Raw genomic sequence first — 19,605 nt, 5'->3', positions numbered from 1 at the left:
ACTCTCCTAGCACGCCGTCCCCCCCTCCCCGTCTCCCCTCCCCCCTCGGCGCGCGCCGGTGCCCTCCCCCCCCCCCCCCCCCCCCCCCCCCCCCCCCCCCCCCCGGTCTTACCTCCAATGGGCCCATTGGAGGTAAGGGCCCTGGGGTCTCAGATCACAGAACTGAGCTGGGGGTCCAGTTAGACCCTACTGGGCAAGTTAGGGCTGTAAATAGAGCCTCAGTGAGTGAATAAGGGTGATGGGGGCTCAGATGGCAGCTGCAGTGGGACTGGTCCTCAGGGTGGCTGGGGCAGAGTCCACAGTGACAGGGGTCATCCTGGGTACAGATTGCTCCTCCAGGCCCTGAACACCCATAGACCAGCCTCTGGCTAGCCCTCAAGGGATGGGGAGTGGAACAAGGCACGGTCCTTGTGTGGTCGTTGGCCACTGTCCTGAGCAGTCTTCCTGGGTACCACCCTTGCTGCAAGAGCTGCGATGGAACTCTGTGTCTGAACCCAGCTAGGGATGCTTGGCTTTCCTGGACTCTGGCCCAAGATGTGGTCACCTTGAGTCACCTTTCCTCCATAAGATCATAAAGCACTTGCCTTCCTGGCCCCTTCCCCAGGCTCAGGAAGTAGGGCCAAGGTGGGAATTCTGTAGTGAAGACTCCTCTCTCGCCAGTCCTAAGCAGGCCAGCATGACACTGAAGCTTGGGCTTCCTGCCTGGGCCTGCTGCCATCTTTCTGGGCAAGAATAACTCTGGTCCAGTCTCTGTAGCTCTTGGTTTTCCTCCCTGTAAATTGGGACTAACATTACCATAGGCAGCCCACCTGCCTCACTGAGGGTACTCAGTGGGTGATCTGAGACAATGGGGGGTGAAAGCTCTCAGGAAGGGCTTTTACTCTGGTTGTTTCTATTATGAGTGCCCGGTGAACAGGCACGTCACTCCCCCTTTCTAAACAAATCTCAGTTTCGTTATCCGTCGAGTGAGGTTGTGGAGGTTTGGAGCAGCTGACCTCTCAGTCCCTTGTAGCTGTGATGGTCTGATTCTATGAATCTCTCAGTTCCTGTTGGAGGAAGGGAAGTGTCTGGACAGCGGTCAGGTGTTACGATGTCCAGCCTTTGAATTGCCACTGAGATTTGAAGAACAGTGATCCATGGGCACGATGCTTTATCGAGTGCTTTTGCATTCATTCACATTTTACCTGCACCTCTCAGCCCTGTAGAAGGGCCCTGAGAGTATTATCCCTGGGGTGGAGATGAAGAAACTGAGCTTGTCCGAGGCAGCAGAACCTACGAAGGTCCCACTCTTCATCATGCTTGCTCCCATTGCTGTGGGGTGGGGGCAGGCGCTGGTAGGGCAGTGGCTTTGGCTGTCGCAGCAGAGAGAACCCACAGCCCCATCTCTGGTAGCTCTCCGGGGGCAGGCCAGGGCCAGCTGGGGCTTCTGAAGCCGGGTTCCCAGGTGTGTGCTGAATTGAGAGGTGTCTGCAGCAGAGCCAGGCTCCTAGGTTACCAGCTTGTCAGCCAGCAAGTCTCCTTCCCAGTCTCCCCTCCATTCCCCCCCCCCCCCACCCCGGCAGCCCTGTGACTTTGCTGTTTTGCTGGTTGTAGCCTCAGTTCTGTCATTTTAAAACAGGACAGCAATGCCTGCTTCTCAGGACAGCTCCGGAGCTCTAGTGTTGGATACTGCCTCGGGGCTGGCAGTGTGGACTAGGGAAGGGCAACATTCCTTTCTCTGTTGTGGAAGTTTTAGACTCTCCAATGCATGGATTTAGTCTGGAGTCAACATTTTCTTGTATTTGAGAGTTAGGCTCCCCCCAGAGGTCTTGACATCCTTCTTGCTTCTGCTCCTGGAGGTTCTGGGTAGGACCCCCGGGGGCTGTGACATGCCCATTGGCAGGGATGCCTGCAGTTCAACAGCCCCTCTCTCCGGGAGCCCCACCCTTAGAGAGCCGGTGGGGAGAAATTGGGGCATGGCCTTCGGATGCCCACCTGACCCACGCAGACGCCGAATGGTTTAGGCATGTGGATGGATGTGCATTCACACATACAACACACAGATACAGACATGCAATTTAGCCTAGGGACAAACATCCAGATGCACAGTAGGGACACATGGAGTCATCCTATTAGGCTGGAATTCATAGTCATACAAACCAACACACAACAATAAACAGACATGCGTCCCAAAGGAAATGCACCCAGAACATGCACACAGGCTGCAGTAGGCTCGAGTAGACATTCCTTCATGACACAGAAATAAAGGAGACCTGCAGGCCCAGGGGTCACAAGCATGGAAGCTCTCACCTGGCAGGCCAGTTCCTACATATAGGCACACCCTGGTGTTCGCAAATGTGAACACACCAACACACTCACACTCTCTCCCCCAGTGCTCAGATACAAAGAGGCCAAGCCTGCACATTACGGAGACACACAGATGTATCCCCCCCCACCCAAGGAACTAATATATCCCACACAACGGATCAGAAGGCAGAGGAGGGCTCGTGCCCAGCTCAGAGTTTGGCCCGTGCCATTCAGCAGCAGTGTGGGTCCCAAGGAAGCAGGGAAGCCCTTTCTTTTCCTATTTTTTTTTAAAAAGATTTTATTTATTTATTTGACAGAGAGAGACACAGCGAGAGAGGGAACACAAGCAGGGGGAGTGGGAGAGGGAGAAGCAGGCTTCCCGCTGAGCAGACAGCCCGATGTGGGGCTCGATCCCAGGACCCTGGGATCATGACCTGAGCCGAAGGCAGATGCTTAACGACTGAGCCACCCAGGCGCCCCTCTTTTCCTATTTTTATTTTTTCTTCTTCACTTTCCTTGTCTGTGGAAGGCAGCTCCCAGCCAGGCCGCCGCCAGTCTCAGAGGCTCGTGGGCCTCCCTCCCCAGCGGGGCCCTTGCTCAGCCTGCCCCCAGCCCTGGAGCTGCCCGGGCTTTCCCAGAGCAGTGCGGCCTCCTCCAGGCTCTGGAGTGTGACCGAGCGCCTGCTCATTTGACACAGGTCACCGAGCCTCCAGCAGATGGGGCCCTCCCTGTGGGGGTTCGCGCCGCCGGAGGGGCGGCAGGGGAGGCTCTGCAGGGATGAACTCCAGTCCCACGTGTTCCTTCTGCAAAGCCCTGAGTCACAGACACCAACTCTGATCTACATTCACACTCCTGCCTGAGAGATTCGGACATGGCCTCTAGAAGACAAGCACACTCACTATCAGCACTCGCGCAGCCACATGTGGACTGTAATATTCCAGGCACACGCCCCAGACGGGCAAGCCAACACATCGGCACACCGAGCAAGACCTGGGAGGGAGGAAGAGGGGTCGGCTGGGGCTGGCTGCTTCCCCCCTTGGCCTCTGAGTCCCTGTGCTGTGTCTTGTCAGTCCAGTCAGTGGGTACTTGGAGTTCAGGAAATGCTGGGAGCAGGTGCATCTGCAGACCCAAGGCCTTTCGCTGCTGGGGGGAACACAGGCTCCAGGACCCTCCCCCTGAATTCCTTGCTGTTAAGTCATGAGTGCCAAGAGAAGCTAGGGAGAGGCAGATCTGGGCCCGCGGGAAGGGCTACTATGGGAGCAGGTGTCCTAGGATACCCTCCTGTGTGCATGGGCTTTGAGGGTTTGGGGGTAGGGGACAGGCCCGGCTGGGAGTGGGGGGACAGGACGAGGCCAGCACTCAACAGCCAGTCTTCTCCTCACACCCTGGATCCTGCATTTTCAGAGTGTCAAAGGGTCCTGGGTTCTCTCTTGGCTCAGACTCAGGCCTGCTGGATGACATCGGACCAGTCTCAGCCTCAGTATCCTCATCTGTAAACTGGGCAGGGAGGTCCCTGGTAGGTTGCTTGTGAAGGCGAGATGAGATCACTGCCCTGATGGAAATTTGGAAAGTGTGACTTGGTTTTTTGCCCTGGCTGCTTGGGGTGAGTAAGAGGCTGTGTGAGCAGGAGTGGAACCTGCCTGCTCCCCAACCAGTTCTTGCTCAGTGGTGTCGGGAGCGACCACGCCCACACCCTGCTCTTCCTGGAAAAGAGTCTGGCAGGGTCGTGTGGTCACAGATGCCCACCTGGGGCAGTGCTGGGGTCCCTGTGTCCGTCCGCCGCCTCCGTGCATGTTGGTGCCAGCTAGCCAGATTCACAGTGCCTGCCACCATCCAGAAAGCTCTCCCACATGGCATAGGAGCACTATTCTGAGCTGTCAAGCCCTCACCTCTTCCCCTCTGTACTCAACCCCTCCAGGTGCCTATGAAGGAGCCAGGAGCCTGGTGAAGAGGAAGGGAGGGGCGGGAGGGGTGCTGCTGCCTGTGGTAAAGGAGGAAGCAACAGCTGCACCAATTTAATCTAAGGGTCCCTATTTCTCAGTCTGGGGGAAGGGAAGGAGGGATGGAAGGTGAACTATCTCTTAGGGATGAACCTTTCCTTGCATTTTTTCCCGCTGCCTCAGCCCCTGAGCCTGTGGGTGGGGGTGGGGGTCCTCCCAGGGCATCAGTAGAATATTCAAATTAGGGGTGGTCAACTGCTCTTAAAATTTACTTTCATTTTTAGCAGACTGGCAGCCTCTGAGCTGGTGTTAATGCCCACAATCCGGTTATGCAGAACACGCTCTCTGCAAATCGGTAAATCATTAGCGGGGATTAATCACTCTGAAAGGCTGGGGCTGGGTTTGAGTTTCTTTATTTCTTTTTTTACTTTTTTTTTAAAAACACACTTTTTATCTGGATGGCTGCAAAATTCACCACCACAGGGTGGGGTGGGAGCAGTGAATGATAATTGAAGTCTTTGTCACCTTCATCAGAAGAGTGAGGTGCCTTCCGGACCCCCGGTGTTGACTCTGTGCCCTGACTGAAGGTGGGGAGTGGGCAGGTTGGGTGGGGTGCAGGGGAAGAAGGGGGTTCCCTTGTGTTTGTGTGTGGTACAGTGTTTACAATAGTGTGTGTGGGGCTTGGTGTGCTTGTGTGTGTGGTGACTGTGTGTTGGTGGCCTTGCATGAATTCGTGTGTTTGTACTTCATAGATGTCCCTAAAGTATTTGTGTGCTTGTGTTAGGGTCCCTGTGCTTGGTTGGTGTTAATGTGTGTGCATTAGTGTTTGTAATTGTGTCAGAAAGTGTTTCTGTTTGAGAGTGGGTTCAAAGACCACCCCTCACCCTTCTCAGCTTCCAGGAAGCTCTAGAGAGCTGGAGGAAGGTCCCAACTTCACCTGCTGGGGGTTGGCTCAAGGTTAATTTACATATTCACTAACCGCTTGGTCCCCAGCTCTGCTCAGAGTGACTGAGTCTGGAGGGAGCCCCCAGCCCTGCCACCCCCCTTCCGGGGCAGATGGGGGGGTTAAGCTCTCACTGAAACACCTCTCCCCATTCCACCCCTAGAGGTTGCCTCCTCCACCCATGGACCAGGAACATCCAGCACCCCACCATTCCTGAACCCCCACTTCTGCACAGCTGAAGTACACACAACTCTAGCTCCTGACAGGAGCTCTGTGGTTGTGAGGGGAAAGGTCTCTTTCCTTCCTGATCCGGGCTGCCCCTGTGAAGGCTCTGGGAGAAGGAGGGTCATTCTTCCAGCCAAGCTGGAAGACCAAGCTGATGAATGGACGGTCTCCCACTTTATGCCCACACTGGGCCAGCTTCCTATTCCCCTCTCCCTAGCCTAATGCTGCCCAGCTCTGGAGAAGTAATTACCCTCAAATGAGCGAGTAATGACAGTTTTAGGGTGTTGGGCAGAGATAGGAGTATGGGGATGAGGTCACGGGACTTTTTCCTTCCAGCCAGGCTCAGAGTGTGAGTTAGAAGTAAGACTTAGTGGGCTTGGTCCTCACATCCACCCACTCTTTCCTTTAGCCCCCCTAGCCCCGTCTGCCTGCAGTCAGCTCGGGGAGCCTGGGCGTGACTGTCTGCCATGGCACAGATACCCTGTACTCATGTGCATATGTCCCATTCGTCGCCCTGCTGTATGTGCCTTCCTCCCCTCCGCGTAATAGATTCGCCTGGAGTCCGAGGCAGGGACAGAATGGTAGGGCTCCTTGGCTGTTACAAGTTGGGGGCTCCGGAGAGAGTTGGTCGGGCTCCGTGTTGGCTGTCCTCAGCTTTCTTGAGGGTAGCAGGTGGAGGGTGGAAGTGGCGAAGGAGGATTTAGGAATTATATTTTCCCAGGGACCTCTTAGCATCTTTATGTATGTCTGGTGGCAGACATCTGTCTGAGCTTAGGATAGCATCTGCCTGAGCTAGAGACAACATCTGTTTGAGGCTGGGACACCTGGCTGAGCCCGGCACATTATCTGGCCCCGGGACAGCTTCTGTCTGGGCCCAGGACATGTGTCTGAACTTGGCACAGCATCTGCCCGGGCCTGGTGCAACATCTTCCTGGCCTGGGGGCAATGTCTGTTTGAGCCCTGGACATCTGTCTGACTTGGGGATGTCTGCCGAGCCCGGAATAATACCTGTCTGAGCCCGGGGCTGGACTTGTCATCGCAGATAAAATCACCCTCGAGCCTCAACTTTGGTTTGTGGCTGAGAAAAGAGTATATGGCAGACTCACGGACCTGCTCTCCTTTCGACCAGGCAAGGACCCTTAGGTAGAGTGCCTCAGTCTACCTCCCTTTGTAGGCCCATTGGCCTGTTGGCTCTGGGCACCTTAAGGGAGAGCCAAAGCCTACACCTCAGTGGCTCCAGGAGAGTAATGTTGAAAGAATGTGTAAGGGGCATAGATAAGTCAGAAAATCTGGGGGCTGGTCTAGGATGTCTAGGATGAGTCTCCCTTCCTCCAGTCCCTGTGTTGAGTCAAATCAGAGTGCTCCCCCAAGACACAACTCAGACATGTCACTTGTCTCCCGAGAAGCCTTCCACTGCTCCTTACTGTGTACATTGTTAAGTCCAAAGTCCCCAGGGGTCCTGCCTCTGCCAACCCTCTGTATCCAGCAGCACGGAGTTTCTGTTCCCACAAACACAAGGGGCCCTTAGGGTGCCCTAGCTTTGCACGCGCAGTTCTTTCTCCATGGAATGCTTCCTCCCCCCATTCTTCAAGTCCTAGTTCAAGGGTCCTGTGCTCTGGGAAGTCTTCTTGCTCCCACTCTAAACGAAACCATGACCTTGGCCCTGCTTCCATGCTGTATTGTGCGGACCACCTCGGCGGTAGCATTTCTGGGCCTGCACCGTCGTTCCCCTCTGGGCGTCTGTCTGTCCTCCGGGGCTGGGAGATCCTGGGGGCAGCTGGCTCTGTTTCGTCTCTGTCTCTCTAGCACCCAGCCCAGTTCCTGGTCTGTAGTGGTACCAGTCAAGAACGTCTGCTAAATGAGCACGTGGGTGTGCCACTGTGATCTCATTTCCTTCTTTTTGTAAATGGAGGTGGGGTGGGGACTTGGAAATGGTGGATACGGGCTTTTAGTATCAGAAGGAAGTAGACACTGGCTTTCGGTCTTAGAAGAAGTGGGCTTCAGAGAAGAGGGCGTATCTTCTTGTTCGTACCTGGTGAGGTGACTCAAGCCACGGGGTGCTGGGTCCCAGGCCCAGGGCACCCTGGACAAGGGCCTGGTCCTGCCCATCGTTCTCTATCCATGACCAGGGGAAAGATGTACCAGGGGGGCTGCTGATGGGAGCAAAGAGCAGCAAAGGTGAATCCAGATGTAACAGCCTCTCTGTGGACTATGGGGATGGGACTGAATCTAAGCAAGGAGTTCCCTGCCGTGGGTCCAATCCTTGTCGGCAGGTGGGAGAACCAAGGCTGGGCTTAGCTGGTGTTCGGGAAAGTTCCAGGGTTCCTAGTTTCACTTTTCCTGCCAGACGGGATGTCATGTAAGGTGTTATGAATATAAATGTTGTGTCCAGAGCAAACTGTTCCCCCTGGTCGAACCTACCTGGCACCTGCCAGGTTCAGAGGGATGTGGATTCCCAGGAGATTGGAGAGAGGTGCAGAATGGTGGGGAGGTAGCTCCCAGGACAGGGTCTTTGCCTTGATAGCTTTTATTCCACCAAATAGGAACATCTTTATAGTTTTTGCTGATGATAAAGGCAATACAGACTCATGTTTTTGTAAAAATCCTTTACCTCAGAAATACATGAAACGGAAAGTGGAAGCCCTTCATTAATCTCTCTGCCTCACCCCTCGTAACTACTCCTACTGGCTATGTCTTTCCAGAACGTGTTTGCATAGACACAAGCTATTTAATAATAGCGAAGATTTATTGAGTGCTTACTATGCGCAGAAACTGTGCTAAGTGCTCCTACCTGGGTTCATACATTGCAGCCTCACCAAAGCACTCAGAAGAACCTGAAGCTCCAAGATGAGATTAGTGATCGTCGTCCAAATGTGGCGGGTGCTTACTGGGCGCCCGGTGCTACTTTAAGTACTTCCCACGCTGGCTCAGTGTCTGCAGGAGCTAACGTCTGGGAGAATGCATGCAGTAGGCACTCAGCAAATGGTGGTTGATATTCCTGACTTGGAAGTTCGAGAATCTCAGATGATGAATCTGGGATTGTTCAGTGGACCCCTAGATGAGAGGGCTCTCGTTCCAAAGCCCCTGCGCCGCAGGCAGCCTCCCTGGGACTGGGAGATGCTGATCCAGCAATGAAAGATGTAGATTCCCACCTTGGTTTGCATGTGATTTACACATATTTATTTATGAGTGTCTTTGATTCATGTCAAAGTGCCTCAGTGATTTTTCTGCCGGGCTTCCGGGTCCTGCTGAGGGCATGGCTAGTGGGGACTGGCTGTAGGCTCGGAGTGTGCACGTGTGGGCTATTGGGTGGGATGGAACTGACAGCTGTGGATAAGTGGGTGGTGGCTAGAGGGTTGAGTTGTGGGCAGACCGGAGCCCAGGGTTCTGGCGTGGGTGATTTGGGCAGCTGGTAGGAGTGGGGGGTGTTTGTCAGCACACGGCAGGGTCCAGCAGAGGGGCTGGGGCAGGGTCAGAGCTCCAGGCACTGGGGTGAGTGACTGGCGAGACTGTGGGTGGCCTGTCTTGGAGAACCCAGGGTGCCAGCCAAGCTTTCTAGGTAGGAACTCAGACCTGAGGAACCAGGGCAGGATCTGGGGTTCAGGGTAGGACACATGGTGGTGGAGGGCTTCCAAACAAGGCAGAGGATCAGAGGTAGGAGGGGAACTCCCTCCAGAGCTCCTCCCCCTGGTGCTGCCCAGGGCAAGAGTCCCCTGCTGGGGTGCTCTGGAGAGGGAGTGCTCTCTGCAATCAAGGCCTTGGGAAAATCTGCCAATCAGCAAGAATATTCTGTGTGCTGGCTGTGCCCAGCCCTGTGCCTGGCACCATGGGGAAGACCAGTCCCAGCCTGCAAACCTTGGCAGGGGAGCTGGCGAGATAAGGAGGGAAGGGCAGGCCCCGACCTTCACTGAAGGTTGCATGCCTGGCACCGTGCGGCACTTTCATCCATTACCTCCTTTGATCCTCAGCAGGATCAAAGGCAGTGACTGTCTTATCTCCTCATTACAGAGGAGGGAGCAGAGACACACAGAGCTGCAGTGACTTGCCCAAGGCCACACAGCAAGTGAGTGGAGGAGCTCAGATTTGAACCCAGCTCTTCCTCATTCCATAGCCCTAGCACTTAGCCAGTTTCTTTTGTCTCAGCCAGGTGTGAAATAAAGGTAACACCTACCTTGCCTAATTGTTGTGGGGGTTAAATGAGCTCAAGTGTGTAGGGAGATTAGCAAAGAGGCTGGCGCACAGTAAGTGCTCAATAAAAGATTTTTTTTTTTTCCCTCAAGTGGTAGAGCAAGGATTCTTAAATTCTGGTCTATTGGACTCTACTGTTTGCATGCTACCATGGTTTTTGCCAAGGCTAATTGGGAGGGGAGGTGTGGTTGGGGACAGGGTGTGGCCTCCTCTGTGGGTTGGGTGAGCCCTTGCATGGACACAAATGGTCACCAGTGCATGGGAGGGATCATCTGCCAGGCCAGAGCCCCTATGGCTCAAGTTCTAGCTCTGGGTAGGGTGGGGGCACTGAAACTCTCTTGTTAGGATTGCCTAGATGTGTGTATGTATGTGTATGTGTACTTGGTGAGAGTCCTTGACTGGGGAAGGAAAGACAACTTTGGGGAGAGGGGGAGCTCTATGAGCAGACAATGATAAGGGCCCTTTCTCATTTCCAGCAGCAGAGACTGGAATCAAGTGGGGGCGTGAACCATGTGAAGATGTGAGGCAAATCACTCCTGGCAGAAGGGACAACAAGTGCAAAGGCCCTGGGGTTGGAATGGGCTTAATGTGTACATCTTCCTTGGTAGCTATAGAGACAATATTGATTTATATCTTCTAATGTTTGAAGTAGAGTAGCTAAGTGGGAGCAAGATTCACTCATTCATTCATACCTTTTTTTGGGGGGAGTACAGAAAATTTCCTTTATACATATATATTTAAATTATGTCTCGATTAAAAAAATATGTATATATTAGTTTCGGAGAGCATAATGATTCGATATTCACATACACTGGGCCATGATCACCACAAGTCTAGTTACCATTCATCACCATACAAAGTCACAATTTTTTTTTTCTTGCGATGAGAACTTTTAGAATTTACTCTCTTGGCAACTTTCAAATATGCACTACAATATTATTGACTATAGTCATCATGCTGTGCATGACATCCCCATGACTTATTTATTTTATAGCTAGGAGCTTCTACCTCTTGACTCTCTTCACCCATTTCGTCCACCCCCCATGCTGCCACCTCCTGGCAACCGCTATTCTGTTCTCTGTATTTATGAGTTTTGTTTGTTCGTTTGCTTTGTTTTTTAGATTGCACATATAAGCAAAACCATATGGTTTTTGTTTTTTCCTGTCTGACTTATTTTATTTAGCATAACACCCTCAAGGTCTACATTCATTTAGACATTAACTCAACAAATATTTCGTGCCCACGTTGTGCCAGGTACCATCCTAGGTACTGACGGCTGAACACTTAGTGAGCATAGACTCTGTTTCTAAGCATTTTACATATCTTACTTTTTTTCATCTCCGCAACAACACAAGGGTTGGGGAAGCCTGCGGAGACAGCTGGGCTCCTTTTGATTCCTCCAGTCTCTTCCCATCTCCCAGCCATATCGGGGCACCTAGCTTCTGCCACCCAGAAAGACCAGGATCCCCACAGTGGGTGAGGCAGGGTGGTCCTGAGAACATCTCTGCTCCAGAATTTTTCAGGTTCTGGCTGGACCTTGCTCAGGGTCAGGCCCTGAGCTTCCTGGAAGCTTCCCAGCAGACTGCAGTTAGAGAGGGTGAGGTGCCTCCGTTAATCCCATCCAGCTAGGCCTGCCTCAGAACTTCCTCTCCCTGGGGCTCTCAGCCACATCTTCCCTGTCCTCCCCCTCTGCCGCTTAGGTCCTGGCTCCCTCCAGCCCCCTGCATGGCTCAAGCCCTGTCCTCCGGGCTCTGCTCAGGGAGCCCAGTCTCAGCTTGGGGCTGAGGCTCCTGGCAGGGAGAAAACAAGGTGCCATTCCTGCTGTCTGATGGCCCTGTCCCAAAACACTCCCTGTGCTTTGCTAACTCTGCTGGAGGCAGCATGGGTGGTGCTTACCCTACCTGACTTCCTCTGTCCTTTCCTTAAGATAGTCAGGGTACAGGCCTCAGCCACAGTGGGCGTCTTAGTTCCTGACCACCCACCCACCCTGTGTCTGTGAGCTGGGCTCTTCACTCTCTCCCATAGGAAAAGGGACAGGAAGAGGAATTAGAAAATTTGCTTGAAATTCAGAGGCCAAGGAGGGAGTCTGGTGCTTTAGTCAGTCTTTGGTGAATAAAAAAATCTGGCAAAGGGAGTTTTCTGGGTGGGTCGAAGGAGAAGGGAGGTCTGATACTGATGGGCTTGCTAACCTGCAAACCATGACTCCATCCATTTACCTATCCACCCAACCAACTCATCTACCCACCCACCCATATCTATCCATCTACCCAGGCACCTACCCATCCATCCATCCATCCACCCACCCACCCACCCACCCACCCATCCATCCACCTATTCCTCTATTCACCTGTCTGTCTGTCCAACCATCCATCCATCCATCCACCCACCCACCTGCTCATCCACCCACCCATCTGTCCATCCACCTACCTAGGCACCTACCCATCCATCCATCCACCTACCCACCCACCTGTTCATCCACCCACCCATCCGTCCATCCATCCACCTATTCCCCCATTCACCCGTCTGTCTGTTCATCCATCCATCCATCCAACCCACCCACCCACCCATCTACCTGACACACTGCATACTGAATGCCTATCATAGTCACTGGTTCAGTTATGCTTCATGTTGTTGGAGAGATTTTCAGTGTTTATACATTTGTGACCCTTTTGTTTATGTTATTTCCTCTCCCCACCTGGTTCTTAGAGAAGCTCCTTGAGAAGTGGGGCTCCCTTTTCTATTGCGCCAAGAAGGAAAAGCTCTGTCTTGGCTGTGGGGTTGTCAGAAGCTGCCAGGCTTGGGCACCCTGGGGCCCTGGGGAAGGGGGATCTTGCATGCCGCTCCTACCCCTGCTGGGCCAGGCTTGTGACCCTCACTGTGGCCCAGCCTGGAGGAGGCTGTGCTGCCCCAGGGGCGGGGCCTTGCTGCTTGGCGGCCTGCCTGCACTGCTGCAGGAGCTGCTGGCCGCTTGCCAGCACCGGGCGTGGGGAGTGGGAAAGTCGTGTCGCTGTGGAGCCTCTCCACACTGCTGTAGTTAAACAAACAGGCTGGGAAACCAGGGGCAGGGGCTGGCCGCCCTGTCGGCAAGAGCAGGTGCCGAGTGGGGGGACGGGGACTCAGGAGAGGTGGCCGGCTGAGCTCTGAGCTGAGGAGCTGCTGCGAACCAAGAGTTGAAGCCCCCCCTGCCCCCCCCCCCGTTCCCCCCAGACCTGGGCTTGGAGAGATGGGCGGCAAACATCTGTGGGGTGGCTCTGAGCTTCCCTGGTTGGAGGTGAAACTGTGGTAGGAGGGGCCATAGACAAAGACCCAAAGGAGGACAGACTGACACGGAGAGGCAGAGGGATGTAGAGATTGAGTTTCAAAGAGAGAGAGAGAGAGAGAAAGACCAAGACAGAATCAGGTGGGAGAAGGAAGATTTGAAGGGCTAAGAGAATGGCCAGGGGAGGGAAGGCCAGGGCAAGGGAAGAAAGCTGTGGGCCCAGGGGAACAGCTCTTCCAAAGGCAGGAAGTGTAGAGCTTAATAACAGCCCCCTCCCATGTGGATAGCACCAACAGTGAACAAAACTTTTCCACTTGCTTAAGCTCATTCAAGCCTCACAATAGCCCGCTGAGAAGGACTTGGATGGGGGCAGGGATGTGTTCTGTTGTGGGGAGCAGTGGGGGAGGGGAGCTGCAAAACTGGGATGGGGACCTGAGGACCGGCCAGGAGGGGCCCCCACCCTGCGGGGATTTAGAGACAGAGCCCTTTGCTGGGCCTGGGTCCCTCAGGTGACCAAACCTTCCCTGGCTGTGCTCAGTGGCCATTTATGGAGTTGGCTGCCTGGTGCTTGATGCTCCTGCTACCATGGCATTGTTGCTCCTCGTCCAAGGAGGAGGAAGCCATCCAGGTCAGGAGGCCTCTCTCTCTTGTCCTCTGTCTCCTGTCCCCAGGCTGCCAGACTGTTGTCATGTGGGCTGTTGACGGCTGCTGGCTGAATCCGTCTCTGAGAATTGCTTTTGGTGACTTGGTGGCACGTTGCCCGAATTTATGCCCCCTCCCTGAGGGCAGCCTGCATCGAGTGGCTGGTCAGTTGGTGAGGGGTGTGCAAAAGTCAGGTCCCCTTGTTTCAACTTGGGACACTTGTGAAGGACCGTCCCAGCTCTAGAGCTCCCCATGAGCCCGGCTACTGTGGTGTGAGTGAGCTGCCCGGGCATTTCTCCCTTTGCCCAGTGCTGCTTCCCTGTCTTGCCCTTGTTCCCAAGAGTACAGGACGGTAAATCGCCTTCATGCAAAGCTCATAGTCTCGGAGCATTTCCAGGGAATCCGACCCGTGGCACTCAGTCTAACTCTTGGGCCCCAGCCTGGGTGCCGCTCAGCTCCACTCCCCAACAGCCTTATTTTTGTCTTAATCCTCATCCCCACGGACTAGGCTGGATTCTGCACGCGGGTGTCTGTGTAGATCTGGGAGAAGTAGGAGCAGGAGGGGTTGACCGTCCAGCCACCTCCATCCTGGGCAGAAACTCTCTCCCCACCCCCAGGAGAGAAATCACGGGGAACCTGTTTCCTGTGCGTAAGCTCAAGGGCCAGGGCCCCAGCGTGCTGCCTGGCACAGGGGAGGTGCTCAGCAGGTTTGAAAAGGCTGATTTTGACACAAGGTGGCCCATGAGTGTTCGCTATCCTGAATATTATTGTTGTTATCCGTAGAAGAACACCCGCTCCTGCAGGCTGGTGAGACGGCCCTGGCCTGCGTCTAAGAGGCACACACACACCAGGCGAACAGTTACTTCCTTAGGTCAGCAAGGGGTCTCGCGTGTTGCCCCGCATGCCTGTAACTCGTGCTCTGCAAGCCCCTCACTTTGCAGACAAGGCCAAGGGGGCGGCCCCCAGCCACACGCTGCTTCTAGGCTGAGGGAGCCCTAGGCTCCGGTGTCTAGTTCCTAGGCTGAGCTCAAGCCTCTTTTCTCCCCCATCCTTGGGGTCCAGGGCCAGGGGACCGGACAGGTCCCAGCAGTCTTGGCGGCATCTGCAGGCAGTGGGGCTGTGCTTGCTCAGGGTGGGACTATCTCAGAGGTGACAGCTGCTCCAAGATCATACCCTTGACCCCGGTTCTGTCATTGGGGGCCAGGGGCTAGCCTCTTTGGGTCTCTAAGCGATCAGAAGAGAGGTCACTGAGGTTCTAAGGAGGAGCCCCTGGCTCTGAGCCCAGTGATCTAGCTCCTTCCACAGCTGCCACTCAGTTCTGAGCCCCGCCTTTCTGTACCTGGCAGCTGCCTTTTACCTGGCCGTCCTGTTTTCACTCCTGACCCTCTAGAGCTCCACTGTCCCTCACACTGTCCCCATGCCGCTGGTGGGCACTTGGAATGTGACTAGTCCAAATGGAGATGTGCTGCAAGTACAAAGTATGCACTGGATATCAGACACTTGGTATAAAAAAAAATACATATATATATATATATATATATAATATCTCTAATAATTTTTTAATATAGGTGATATATTAAGATGATAATATTTTGGATGAAATAAAATATATTATTAAAATTAATTTCACTTGTTTCTTTCTTTCTTTCTTTCTTTCTTTCTTTTTTTTGTAAGTGGCAGTTAGAAAATTATAAATTACATGTGTGCTTGCATAGTATTTCCACTGGACAGTGCTGCCCCAGAGTCTGTTGTTGCCATAATAGCCAGAAGGATCCTTTTAAATTTTGGATGGGTCATGTTCCTCTTCTGCTTGCAACCTTTAAATGCTCACACAGGGTGAAACCTAAGTGCTTACCATGGCTTTGAGGGCTCTGAAAAGATCTTCCTTGCAGATCTTTTCTCCTATTATCCTCTCCCTTGTTCCCATGTTCCAGTCACACTGGCCACCCTGGAACTCCTTAAACTTGCTAAGTTCATTCCTACCTCAGGGCCTTTGCACTTGCTGTTCCGTCTGCCAAGGGTGATTTCCGCAGCTCTTCACATGCTCACTCCGTCACTTGATTCAGATTTCTTCTCTAGTTTCTCCTTCTCAGGGTGGCCTTTTCTGTCCACCCTGGCTAAAACACATGGCTGCCAGTTCCTTTCTAATTCCTTGGGCAGAGCATTTACCCTCATGTAACATTACATTACCTATTCAATTGGTTACATTTTGATTGTTTGTTTTACCAGTTAGAATGTAAGCCTTGTCGGGGCGCCTGGGTGGCTCAGTCAGTTAGGTGTCTGCCTTGGGCTCAGGTTGTGATCCCAGGGTCTTGGGATCAGGCCCCACTTCGGGCTCCCTGCTCAGCCGGCAACCTGCTTCTCCCTCCCCCCTGCCCATTTGTGCTCTCTCTCCCTCTCTCTCAAATAAGTAAAGAAAATCTTTGGGAAAAAAGGAATGTAAACCTTATGAAGCCAGAACTTGGTCTGTCTTATTCACCAAAATAGCCCCTGTTCCTAGAATTAGGCCCAGAATAGAATAGATGGTCAACGAATCTTGGTCGAGTGACTGAAAGTTACCGATGACGACACTGAGATCCAGAAAGATAAAATTGTGCCCAAGGTCACACAGCCAGGCAGGGGCTGAGCTGGGAAGAGCTGAGGACTGTCTGAAGCCAGAATCTACACTCTGCCCACTCCAGGTCCTGTCTGCAAGCCTCTTTCTTCCCCCTTTGGTCGCTCAGGAAACACAGTTGTCACACTGGGGAGAGGGGGCCTGGCTGTGGAGAGGCAGCAGACTGGTTTTCTGGCATCTCTGATTTTCTGAGTGCTGGAGATTTCCAGGCACAGGGACTCAGCTGCCGTTGGTTGTCCCCTCCCCTGTGCATCCAGGCTCACAGGCGCATAGGAGACCCTGGGGCAGGGGTGGAGGGAAATGAGCCTATAGGGATAGGGGGGTGTGGTCTTCCCAGGGCTCAGGCAAGAGCACTGTGCGGCTAGGTAGGACACTGCTCTGCACGGTGCCTGGGGCTGAGTGTGGGGCACAGGGAGCCCGTCGTGGCCGTGAGTGAGGAGACCAAACCTCATAGACCTTGGGTTTGGGAAGACAGCAGAAGGGAGAGAGGAACCCTAGAAACTCGACATGGGGGCTGGAGCAAATTGCAGAGCCCTCTGCTGGGTGAGCCACCCTGTAAGGGTCTCTGCTCTTTGGCACCTGGGGCAGCTCAGGCTGTGCTGAGTTGCCTTTGACCCACCTGCCCACCCACCTGCCCACCACGATAGGGGTAAGAGTGCTCTCTGGGCTCTGACTAGTTTCTCTATCCTCTGTATTCCTTAGAAGGGGCACCTTGTTCAGAATGATTGGGACTTTGGAGCCTGGGATGCTGGTCTGCCTTTTCTCTGCTTGGGGAACTCCTACCTTATCTCTCTGGTCCCAGCTCAAATGCCCTCTCCCTGTGCAGAGCCCCTGACTCTCAGGCAGAGTTAGTTCTACACTCCTCTGAGCACCCAAATGGCTCATTGTTCCTACAAGTGTGTAAGCATTCATTGCTTCCTTTATAGTTATTATTATTGTTATTTTGTATGACAGACTCTCCTGCTTGACTGCAAGCTCCTCAAGGGCTAGGTCTGTGTTTATTTCTGTGTTTCCAGCCTGAGGCTTGGTAGTGAGTGGACTTTCACCACCGCCGCCACCATCGTCGTCATCAGACTTGATGCCTGTTGATGTGTTCTTGGCACATGCTAAATGCGTCCTCCGCAGCCGATCACTTAATCCTTACGAGGACCCCGCAGCATGAGGCAGGTGTGTTGTCATCCCCATCTGCAGAAGTGGAGGCTCTGGGAGGCCCTCTGGGAGGCAGTGTTAGGAAGCACACAGCCAGGGCTTGAACCTTTTTCTTCTGATTCCAAGGCCAGGGTTCCCTTGGCTTTTTGGAACCAAGGGCTGAAATGACCTTTGCTTCTCTATGGGCAATACTTCGGGTGAGTCTGCAGGCAGCTGTGGGGAGCTGGGTGGAGCAGGAGGGAGCCCTGGGGCTGAAGCCCAGGGTGTGTGTAGGGCTCAGAGGAGGTGCAGGAGGACAGAGAGACCGGATTAGGGAGGGGCTGGTGCGGACGGTGAGTTGGACTCGGGTCTTGCTGAGTTTGAGGTGCCCGTGAAGTATGAGCATGGAGATGCAGTTGCATCCACGGGTCTGGAGCTGGAGGGAAATCCACTCTGGGGAAGGAGGTCTGGGGTTGTTGGGAGAGATGAGTCTGTGGGGGGAGGGGAAGGTCCGGGGAGAGTGGGTGTGAGAAGAAGAAAGGGTCAAGAACAGAACTCAGGGAACCCCTTCCTTTAAAGGGCTAGTTGAGGAAAAGGAGCTTGTGAAGGAGCCTCAGAGGGACAAACAGAAGGCAGAGGGAGGAATCAGGGCAGAGGAGGAATCAGGGCAGAGAGCTGCTACCAAAACCTTGAGGGGGCTCCAGGAGTATTTGTGGAATGAATGAATGAGTGAGTGCAGGTGGAAAGGGTTGGTGATCCCCCGAGCCTTGAGCTCACTGTGATTCTCTGCTGATGACTCAGAATCAGGGCTGCCTTGGTCTCCCCAGGACACTCTGGCTTTTTCCTCTCCCCTCCTGGACCTGCCCTCTGCTCACCCCTTCCTCAGGGAGCTAAGACAGGCTTGCTGTCCCTACATCATAGCTAGGGAAATGGAGGCTAGAGTGGACCAGACACCAGACATCCTGGGTCTTAGTGCAGGTGCATTCTGGGGGCAGGGATAGCATTTCCAGAGTGGGGGCTACCAGAGGGCTGCAGTGTCTCGGGGGCTTCTGAGACCCCATCTCTGGCCTGGGGTTTCTCACCCTGTAGTCATGGAAATCCCACCGGCACTTGGAGGGTTCTCGGAGATCACCCGGTTCAGCCTCCTCATTGTATAGATGTGAAGATCACGGCTCACGGAAGAAAGAAACTTGCCCAAGTTCATGGTCATAGAAATAATACTGCCCCGCTGCCATGTATTGAGTAACTACTGTGAACCAGCAGCAGTTTAACACTTATCCTTTTGTTTATTCTCAGCAGTTCCTTAGTAGTCTCTGATTTTGTAGATGAAGAATCAGAGGTTCAGAGAGGTGAAGTGGTTTCTCTGAAGTCACCCAGTAGGTGGGCTTGGGCCAAGATTCAGCTTTGACAGCAAAGCTTGTGTTATTCCTCTGACCCTTTGTGGCCTCCCAAGTCCCAGAGCCCGGGTCTCCTGTTTCCCAGACCAGAAGGTTTTCTCCACTGGCCGCGGCTTCTGCAGGACCCCAGGCAGTGTTTCTGAGGAGGGGAAATGACAATCAACAAAATGGAGGGAGCGCCGGTGTCTGGCCTGGAGTGTTGGACATGCACAAAGCAAATGGGAGAAGGAAGAGCGCGGCTCCCCCTACCCCTGCCCACCTCCCATGGCCCCGCCAGGCAGGCCCCCAGCAGCCTGGCGCTCTCCCTCCCTGGGGGCTGGAGCTGCCTTTCCGCCTCTGCCTGCCCGCCTGATCGGGGGCAGAGCTGGCTTCATGTATTATTAATAGCACTGGCAGCCTTCCTGTTTTCACGCTGATAACCTGCTGGGGAGGGTGGGTGGGAGGGAGGGAGCAAGGTGGCAAAGCCTGAGCTCCAGGGCCCCTCCCCAGTCAGTAGAGCTGCTCTGTGGGGGCTGGCCCAGCCCCAAGCCTCTGAAGTTGCTCTCCAGAGCTTCCCCCATCTGAGCCCACAGCGGGAGACTGGGGCTCTCTGCGGGGAATATGTGTGGGAGGTAGACCTCTGGGAAGACCCCTCCCTGACTCCTCTAGGATTCCAAGGGCTCCAATCACCTTGGCCTCCCCAGAGGCAGATGTGCTCATATCCAGGTGGCATGGGGCTCAGGGCTGAGGATTCAGGGGTGGTGTGCATGTGTGTGTGACACAGGGAGAGAGGAGACACACACACACTGGTTCCCAAAATTCCCTGGAGCAGGGACCTCTCAGGTCCAGCCACACATGGACCTCAGGCCACATCAGAGCTGGTCTCTCCCTGCCCCCCACCCCAGAGCCTCATCATTTTCCCTTCTAGAGCCTAACTCGAGGGCCAAGGGCAGGGTACAGATGGAGCTGGCCCTGTCAGGGATTGGGGTGGGATGGGGTGGATG

General features: G+C 54.0%; 1 protein-coding gene across 1 annotated transcript in view; it reads left to right on the top strand.

The window, feature by feature from the left end:
• The window catches only part of LOC116638764 (WAS/WASL-interacting protein family member 3), a 42,233-nt gene that overhangs the window by 1,787 nt on the left and 20,841 nt on the right, over positions 1-19,605 (top strand). The gene's annotated exons all lie outside the window — the stretch shown is intronic.

The sequence above is a fragment of the Phoca vitulina genome, unplaced genomic scaffold (assembly GCF_004348235.1).
Source record: "Phoca vitulina isolate PV1807 unplaced genomic scaffold, GSC_HSeal_1.0 scaffold2, whole genome shotgun sequence".
NCBI lineage: Eukaryota > Metazoa > Chordata > Mammalia > Carnivora > Phocidae > Phoca > Phoca vitulina.
This window is presented reverse-complemented; position numbering and strand designations above follow the sequence as displayed.